The sequence below is a fragment of the Capsicum annuum genome, chromosome 5, assembly GCF_002878395.1.
Source record: "Capsicum annuum cultivar UCD-10X-F1 chromosome 5, UCD10Xv1.1, whole genome shotgun sequence".
In the NCBI taxonomy this organism is placed as follows: Eukaryota; Viridiplantae; Streptophyta; class Magnoliopsida; order Solanales; family Solanaceae; genus Capsicum; species Capsicum annuum.
Genome location: NC_061115.1, coordinates 128,729,323 through 128,739,330, shown reverse-complemented (window position 1 = coordinate 128,739,330; position 10,008 = coordinate 128,729,323).

Genomic DNA, 10,008 nt, shown 5'->3' with positions numbered 1-10,008 from the left:
TGCCACACTTTTAACATGAAGGATTGGTACGAGCACTGCTAACACTGACCTGGGACTTAGATCCTGGTGCCCTATCCCTATTATCATTTCTAAATTTGGGTACTATAGAAATGGCTGAAGAAGGTACTGGGGCTGAAGACCTCTGATGAAACTGAGGACGTTTACCACCTTCTGACTTTGGCTGATTAAAATTGAAATTACCCATCCTAGCTATCTTGGTTTCTCTCTCTCTCTTATTAATTTCTTGCTCCTCTATCTGTTAAGTATAGACCATCATCCTAGAAAAATCCATCTCACTAATCAGCATTGAGGTCCTACACTCCTTGGTAACACTATCAGACATGCCAGACACAAACTTACTCATCTTAGAGCTACTGTCAGCTACCACATGAGGGGAATATCTATCTAAATAAGTGAACTTGAAAGAATACTCCCTCACACTCATGATGTCCAAAAAAGTTGTGGCAAACTCCTCCCATTCTATAGGCCCTGCAATAATATATTTATCTACTTTCCACTGCTTAAACCAAGTATGGCCTATATCCTGCAATTGATATGCAGCTAACTCGGCACTCTAAATAGACGTCACCCCCATATCATCCATTACTTTCTAAACCATATCTAAGAATTCTTGTGGATCCTCTTCAGACTTGGACCCCATAAAGGAAGGAGGATTCATTTGTGTGAAGTCTTGAATTCTGGTGGCAGCAGTATTAGCCACTGGATTGGCCATTCATTCTTTGCTGATATGGAGTTTTCTATAGTAGTGAACGCAACCCTGAATTCTATGTGAGAGACATGCTCATCCAAAAGATCTACCTGGATGGGTTGAGGGACTGGATGAGTTCTTATTCTTCTTCTGTTTTTCATGGAAGGCATGTTCTGTAAATAAAAGGAGGAAATAGATTAGACTGAGAGATTATCTCGAGCTCATACTCAATCGCACGACATGAATACTTGAAAGAAGGGAAACTTTTTCCTAAATGCCTTGTAGCCTCTCGTCCATAAGTGTGGTGTGCTACACACCCATGCACAAGACTCTACTCGATGTGGCTTTCAAACTTCCTAGGACACTTTAAAACCTTAGGCTCTGATACCAAGTTTATTTCAAACTTCCTGGGACACTTTAAAACCTTAGGATCTGATACCAAGTTTGTAATGACCCGAGACTACACCCTAGTCATTACACAATTCTTATAGTCTCGAGGGACCATAAGCTAACCCATGAGCTGGTACCTGCTGTGAGCACTGAATAATATAATCATGAATGTAGAAGAATAACTGAAATGCCATTAGGTGTTAATAATGAAATAACTACTGAATTGTGAATGTAATAAAAATACTGAAATCTGAATAGTCTGAATAGCTAACTGTAGTGTCTGAAAAGCTTTTAAACTGGATACTCTGAGTTGATGGGACAGGCCCCAACTAACTCTACTAACTACTGATATAAAGACATGAAGTAATATAATCTGTTCTCAGATAATGAGGACTTACCACTACTACTGAACTGCTGATGATATGAGAGACTAAGTGCGATCTGGAAACTGAGTGCCAACACCTATGATATTATATATCATAGCGCAAAAGAAAGGTATGCAATCAGTACTTTGAATGTACTGGCATGCTAAATGAGGTAAGCGGGTATGCATGGTTTCATGAACAGAACTAAAAATTAACTGGATATGTATGTAAAGCATGGAGTACTGAGTAGAGAGCATGGAATTTCTAAATAGTGGAAATGCATGGAAATCTATAAATACTGAGGATGCATGACCAAGCATATAACATATCTGAGTAAAATATGTAAACTAAAATGCTGAAGTAATTGAAATCTGTATGTTTTGGTTAAAGAATACTAAAACAGAATAACTGAGCTAGAATTGTAACTGAGACTATAATTGAGACTGTGGAAGGTATTATCTAACCGTCATTCCCTAATTTGAGCTAATCGGGGTCCAAACTATAACCCCAGTTGGAAGGGTATTAATACCATGCCACGGGTACTAACAATGGCTGTGTGGATCCACTAAACTAATATAATATCCAAAGGATTAAGGGTGTCAATCCTGAACTGACGGGTGACCCCTGCGAGATAGTCAAGCCTAATCTAAAGGGTGACTACTCATATCCTATGCTGGCTACGTAGTTCTGCAGTATAGGGACTGCTACTAATGACTCTACCTATCTGACAGGGAATTCGCCATCGCTGCACTCGCTCGGTGCTAAATCCTACTCAAACTAAAAGACACTGAGATACTAGACTGTTCTGAGTTTAATGGCTGATATCTGACTATTCTGATAATGCTCTTAATATAATCTAAAGACTATTATGTAATGTACTGAGACTAGACTAAATAAACAACTATGGTTTTCGGGTATTCAATACCCCCAGGACTCAAAACACAATACTGAAAGAACACTAAAGCTTGAAGACCAAAACATGAAGGCTCTTATTAAATAAATCACTCTTGTAGGAATTTTATCAAACACTTGTACTTCATAGTTTAGTCAATTCATGGGAATAGTATAAAACTTACAATAATAGCATGACTTCAACATATATAACACTAAATCATGATCTAATTCAAAGAATGACAATATTAAAACATGGGGGATTTGATAACAATGATAATTCCATTAAAGTATGGCATAAAATCAATATTCATGGAATTTCATGGAGATTCATAGTTTTAAATCACAATTTAATATCATAAATCTTAAAAAGACGATAGATTTATAATTAAAAAGGATACTTGGACTCCATGGATGAAAGAAATCCATGGATGAACATCTAACATACCTGGGATAATGAATTTGAAAGGATTGATGGAGAGTTCTTGAGATTTGACCTTGATTCTTAAAAGTTAGGGTTTTGCTACTAGAGAGAATGCTCTTGATTTTGGGAAAAATTGATTAGAATAATGTCCCATTAGTTTATTAGGGACTTGATTTTGTGTTTGGGGCTGACTGGGACAAGGGAAAAGTATTTAAAAGCCTTCGGAATTATAACTCAAAACTGACTGAAAATCTTAATTTTTTGGGCTGGTGCGATGTGGTGCCATAGCACCATGTCACTGGAATCGGACAACTGGGAAATTGGTCAACTGGGAAATTGGTCTATGGCACGATGTGGATAAATCGTGGTCTTTCACTAATTGGGACCAGGAAGTTCACCGTGATGCAGTGGTATCGCGCTTCGACATTGGAAATGGAAAAATGTCAAATTGACCCATAACACAATGCGCCAGGATCGTGGACCCTCACTGGAATTTTGCAAATGGGAGATTGTCCTGTTCTGCGATGCGCTAAAGTTTAAAATAACGGGTTTTTATGACTAAAACTTAAAATCACCATAACTTCTTACCCTGTAATCAAATTTGGGTGAATTTTATATCGTGAGAAAGCTAATTGAATTTTCTACACAATGGTAGTCTCTAAACTGAAAAAATAATTAGTGTTTCAAAAATTTCACATAAAAACACTTATGTATAGGGACTTAGATTATACTAGGAAAATATGGGGTGTTACAGTATATTGGCGGTTTACTCTCTCTCTACCTAGCTGATTTCTATTAGAAGTCGTCGCTGTATTTTCTACATACCTTCTATTTGCTGGGTTAATCAAATCATCATCTCCCAAATACTCATCATCAAGATTAGGGTCATGAGCTAGTTGCCTGTCATTTTGCCAATTAACCTGTGCTCTAGTTGGCTAGTCTCTCAGCTTCTTGTTGATCTTCCATTCTACCAATTAGATGCAGTTCAGGATTGAAGGGTAATAGCGGCTCTCCTGAACTTCTGGTGTATGGAATAAACAACAATGAACCTGTAATGAACCAAAAATAAAAAAAGTAAAATTTGAAAAACTTGACCAAAGGTCAATTAACAATTACAAACTTAATTGACAACCGTATTCCCCGACAACGGCACTAAAATTTGATACATCCAAATTATGCCTCTCTTATGAGAGAGTAAGTGGTCGTTATCAAATATATAACCCAACTAGGTTGGGCTCAAATCCCATAGGAAATACTGTGTTCACTAAGTATTATGGTTGTTACTAGACTGTTAATCAAAGGTTCCGAAATACATGGGGGTTTTGGTTTGTAAACTTTGTTTTGTTATTCATAACAGTAAGTATTCCAGATAGTGATTTTTATTACAAATAGTAATTCAATGAGAATAGACAAACTAGATTTATGGTTACCAAGATGTTCCAACAACTAGGGTTGTAAATTATTTTGACTCTCTAATTAATTACTTCAATTATAAGAGTTATTGAATCCTATAATTTTCCCATCTGTTCCTCAACTTGAATGAGTATATTATCCTTCAATTCTCTCAAACTTAAAGAATACGTTAATTTATTCAATTATTCTCTCATATGGGTTGATCCGTTAAGGCATCAACCCTTAACCCAAAGGTTAAAGCCTTTAGATCCCATGTAAGCCTCTTCTTTTCCCAACAAGCACTTTTCTATTCGAACAAATAATGCTCTTGGGCTCACTTTTTAAGTTTACAACCAAGAAAGGTCATTATTGTGAAGAGGGGCTTATACAACTTTAGTTAATTATGGAAATCAAACATTTTCACAACCCCAATCAGCTTTTCACATCAAGGCTCCCATAACCCTAGTTATGGGAGCTTAGCCACACATTTCCATAGAAGAAGAAGAAGAAGAAGAGTAAAAAGAAGTCGTTATATTTCTCATAAATAAATTCAGAAAATACTTATAAGAATCACATGATTTGTTCTTGAATCTTTAGAAGAAAATATGCATAAAAATGTTTAGATCACAAATTCTAGCTTGATACCCAGAGAAAACTACATTACAATAAGTTTTAACGTTGAAAAATAGGATAAAAGATTCCTAAATAAAACCTAAACTGGGTATTTATATGTTCACAGGTGCAGAGGATTTAAAATTTGAATCTCAGAAAAGCCACATCCAAGTTGACGGTCTAACTGACGGCCCGTCGAAAGCCTGACGGTCCGTCGCTTAGGTCATAGCAGAATGTCCCAAGAAGTCCGGTTCTATTAAGGGCTGACGATCATGTTGGCGGACCATCACTGGATTGATGGTCCATCACAGAGGCCATCGCTGGATCCTCCGAAATCCTGAGTTCTAATTAGGCATGATGGCCAAGTTGGCAGTCCGCCGAAAGGTTGATGATCTTCCACTTGGACCGTCGCATAAATTCTCTACTTATAGCGTTCTGTTTAGCTCTGGCGGCTACTCTGGTGGTCTATCGCATGGCTGACGGTCCGTCAGTTTGACCGTCGATATCCCTTTTCTTTCTTTTTTATGTTTCTCTTCCAGCTAACTCCTTAACCTGAAAATACTAAAATTCAGTATTAGATACAACAGTAGTTGCTTGAAAACATACAATTATCACTTGAAAAAGATGTAAAATATTTTGTCAAAAGCTGAAACATCAATATACTATAAGTCTATAATGATATCATTATAGATGGAAGCAAATCCAATAATATTATGTCAGTATATATCTATGTATACATACATATATACATATATATATATATATATATATGCATACATACACACACACACACACACACATATATATAATGATGATGATATTATGGAGGTCTGATCAAAGGATTAAGCAACATCTATCAATGATATCATAACAGTATGTAGATATACTGTGATGGTATGATTGCGGACTGTAGCAAACCCATATATATATAGTATCATAGAAGTATGACTGAAGTATTGAAGCATACATCAATAATACCATGACGGTATATAGATATACTATGATAGTATCATTACAAATTGAAGCAAATGAAAAAATAGAATTAAAAAAAAAGAATCAAATAAAATAAAAAAAGAAAAGACACAAGTAAAATAAAAAAAGATCAAAAATATGAAATTAGCTTGTCGTGAGAAAACAAAAAATATTATAATTTGAGAAGAAAATTAATGAACAAGGAGATAAATATAATAAATAATATAAAAATAAATAAAAATAGAAAAAAAGAAACAAGCAACATAGAAATTGAAAAGCAAAGAAAAAATAAATATAAAAAAAATGGAAAAATAAAAAGAACAAATAAAGAAAAAAAGAAAAAAATAAAAGCAAGTGAAAAAAAGGGGTAGATCAAAATACAAAGGATAAAGAAAAAAAGAAAAAAAAAAGAACAAGAAATAAAGAAACTAAAAACTAAGAGACAATAGAAAATAAACAAAACAAAAATAAAAAGAACCAATAAAGGAAAAAGAGAGAAGATAAGCAAGAAAAAATATAAAGAGGTTGAGAAAAAATAAATGATTACAGAAATACATGAGAAAAAAAAGAAAAACAACAAGAAGAAAAGGAGTATACAAATAAAAATTGAGTGTGAATTATATTATGACGTAAAAGAAAATAAAGAGTAAAATAATTTTACCTAAAAAAATAAATGATCAAAGAAACATCATAAGAAAAAGGAAATGAGAAAAAAAAAAGTTGCGAAATAAAAAGGAAAAGAATTAAAAGAGAGATAAATAACGGACATTACAACGGAACATTTTATGTAATTAGTTAGGGGGGTAATTTATGTAAAAGAACATTTAGTTGTAAGTAGTTTTCTCCAGCGGATCATGCATGTACTTACCGCTTGAATAAATGGGTCTCTAACTGATAGCGCCCAAGCGCACACGCAAGTGTACGTGATCTTATCAACTAATATAGTGGCTTCAAGGAAGCCCAAATATCGATCTCACAGGGACTTGCGTTTGCGGCCTATCTAATTTTAGTCTAAATAATTGAGAAAAAATAAATAAGAAGAGGATTTGTAATTTTGTAAATTAAAATAAAAGAAAAATGCGAAAAATAAAAGTCTTGGACAATCAATGGAGAAAAGCTCAGGGTTAAAGCACTTCGAACAATCATACTATTTTATTGAATTTTCATCGTTAACTTGCTTATCGTGGTTATTGATTCGTAGGATTAATTGCATGATCATGGTTTCCCAACCTATAATCTTTTACCTGATATGGATATTACAACTACATCGTTAAGTGGGGATGTAATAATTCAATTAAGTTAATTAAAGCTATCATCCATGTATTAATCAAGTAAGACATCTAAGTACATCCCTATTCTAGATGCAAGGTTTGATTCTTTATTTTATAAAAAAATAAAAACACAAATTTTGCTTATTCCCGTGTTCTATCTCCCTATTTCCTCTCCCGAGATCAACAGGTTGACAATATATGTATTCTAAGGGTCGCAAATCCTTAAAATAATTAAAACAAGTATAAGCAAACAACCAAATATGATAACAAAAATTAATCAAAATTAATCCAAAATAATAGTAATCATGTTCTTGGCTTTAATCTCAAAAAAAGGATTTTCAGTCACTAATATTTATAATCACGATCCAAATAATTGAATACATAATATGAAAAATTAAAGACTAAATAAAATAATAAAACTTAATAAACCGTATAGCCGCTCCTCAATTTTTCTTCAAAATAGTCCCAGGATATAAATAATTTTCTCCCCTTTCTTTCCACTAACGTGTCCAATTATAATAACAATGATCCCAAAGCTGTCCAATCGTTGACCAGGTATCCAAGTCCTCCTCAAATTGTCCTCTAACTTGAATATAAAATGACTATTCATAATCATAGTGGAATTAGGAAAGCTCACGTATCCCTAGAATACTCCCTCATTTAACCAAATATTCCATACAGCCGCCTTTCAAAATTGTTTGTGAATTTACAGATCGACGCGATGCGTCGATGAACGCATCGCTGGACTTGGCAGATCTAGACATATCCACGCAATGCGTTGACTTTGTGTTGGGTTACTAGAATTTGCTTTCAAAATTTTGGTTAAGTATTGAGCATCCTATCCTTTGCCCATGCCTTTCATAGCGTATTTTCAATAAATTTTCGGCCTTTAAATCATCAACATATTAAAGATCAAAACAACAAAATATTCTCAACAACAAATCAAAACAAGAGCTAAGATAAGGTAAATTCGCAATGCTCTTCCACTTATTATTTCGACTCTTGACTTAATCAAATTAAATTTTGCACATTACAAACAAGTTATTCCACTTATAATTACACCATTAAAATATTTAGAATAAATTAAACACATTAGAATCCACCGAGATTAACTAGGTACACATCTAGCTCAAGCTAGTAAAACTAGTTTTCTGGGAAGAACTCTAAATTACTCAATTAAGCACAAACTTGTTTGAAAAATACCTTGGACATTGTAATTAAATACTTGGACACTTAAATGATTATTTATATCAATATGAAAACATAAAGCACACGAATTGCTCTCAAATAAGGCGAAATAAGATAGAATAATGATACAAAAGTGTATAAAATCTCCTCAGATCATCACCCTACACTTAAACTCTTGTTGGTCCTCGAACAACTCTTTACTCTAAGCATAAAAATATGAGGTGACGCTACACTCCTACTAAATTAAAGACACTCAAGCTAGTACTACAATGACTACATGAAATGCAAGTTTCTACACAAAGCATGTTATTTACACAATTGAAAGCTCATGAACACTACTTCAAAACATCGTAACCTCAAGAATTGACTCACCTAGTTGGAAAACTCATGCATATTTATCAATTAAGGACATCATATAAATTACCCACATTCATCAAACATGTGCTCTCACAACAAGAGAGTTACCCATAATCACTCACAATAATACAATTTATAACGTAATGGGTACAAGAATCAAATTACACTCACTAATAGACCTGTCTCCAGTCTCTCTTCGTCTGTTGTTATCTTGTAGGATGACTATTGGTCTCTGTTCTATCCGTAATAAATACCTTGTAAGTGTTTCTACATTACAGTGGTTGGGTGGAGCGGGATTTAGAGTCCGTTCGCGTCTTTTCTCGACTCAATCTAAACGTTGGGAAAGATTAAAGGCTGCCTGTTGCAAGCCAAACCGGTCACATCCTCTACCTCTCATAAAGAATTCACAAGTTACACATTATGAAACATAAGCTTTCCCTTAGTGTAATGCTCCGCTAATAGTCGAATGTAAAGTTTAGGATCAATTAGGACTTTTCGGGTTGTAATGTAGGCTAAGGGACAGGTAGGAACTATTTAAGAATAGTGACTAACCTCTCTAAGAACATTAAAACATCACATTAAATATTTAAAACCAATCTCCAACAACCAAATTACACCATTTTTGTCTGCCCACACCTTTTGTTTCCCCCATCTCTTTTAAGTATTTTCACAAACACTTGGTGGACACATAGTTTACTACCACAAAAATTAATTTTTCTCCTTTTTCACAATCATGGCAATATTTTTAGCATAAATTATATCCCATCAATCTACCACACATCAATTATAAACACCAATAACTATTACCTTAGGGAATTAATTTCACATTTTTCCTCTTCAATTTCTCAAACTCCTTTCTCAATTATTATTTTTCAATTAAAGCACTTAGGAGCTTTTGGGTCAAATTATGGTCTATCAAAGAAGGAATTAGGCTACTTATGAGGCTACCAAAAAAAATAAGCTAAAGACTCATGAGGGTTAACTAGGATAATGCACAAATGGTAGGTAAAAATAAGGTATAAGACAAGACTATCAAAGAAATGACTACATCATCTCCTAAACCCACACTATTTATTTCGCTTCACACACACCGAGAAAGTTCTAGACATCACATGCAACAAGGAATATATAAAAACTCACATCACACATGCCACATACTCAACTCAATAGGATCATCATAGACTCCCCAACCAACAATAGCATGAATTCAAAATTAAGCCGATAAAACTAGAGTCACAAACTTGAGCCTAAGAGTCTAAAAAATAGCAATTCACTCATTCAACATGCTTTTACAAACAAACCCACTTGCATCATGCTACTAAAAATAGCACCAACAAGAATATCTCACTTATTCCTAACCTAAAAGCTTTTATTTAGCCAAGATTTGAGAATTTCCCCACCCCACACTTAAAAATCTACTTTGTCCCCAAAGTGAAT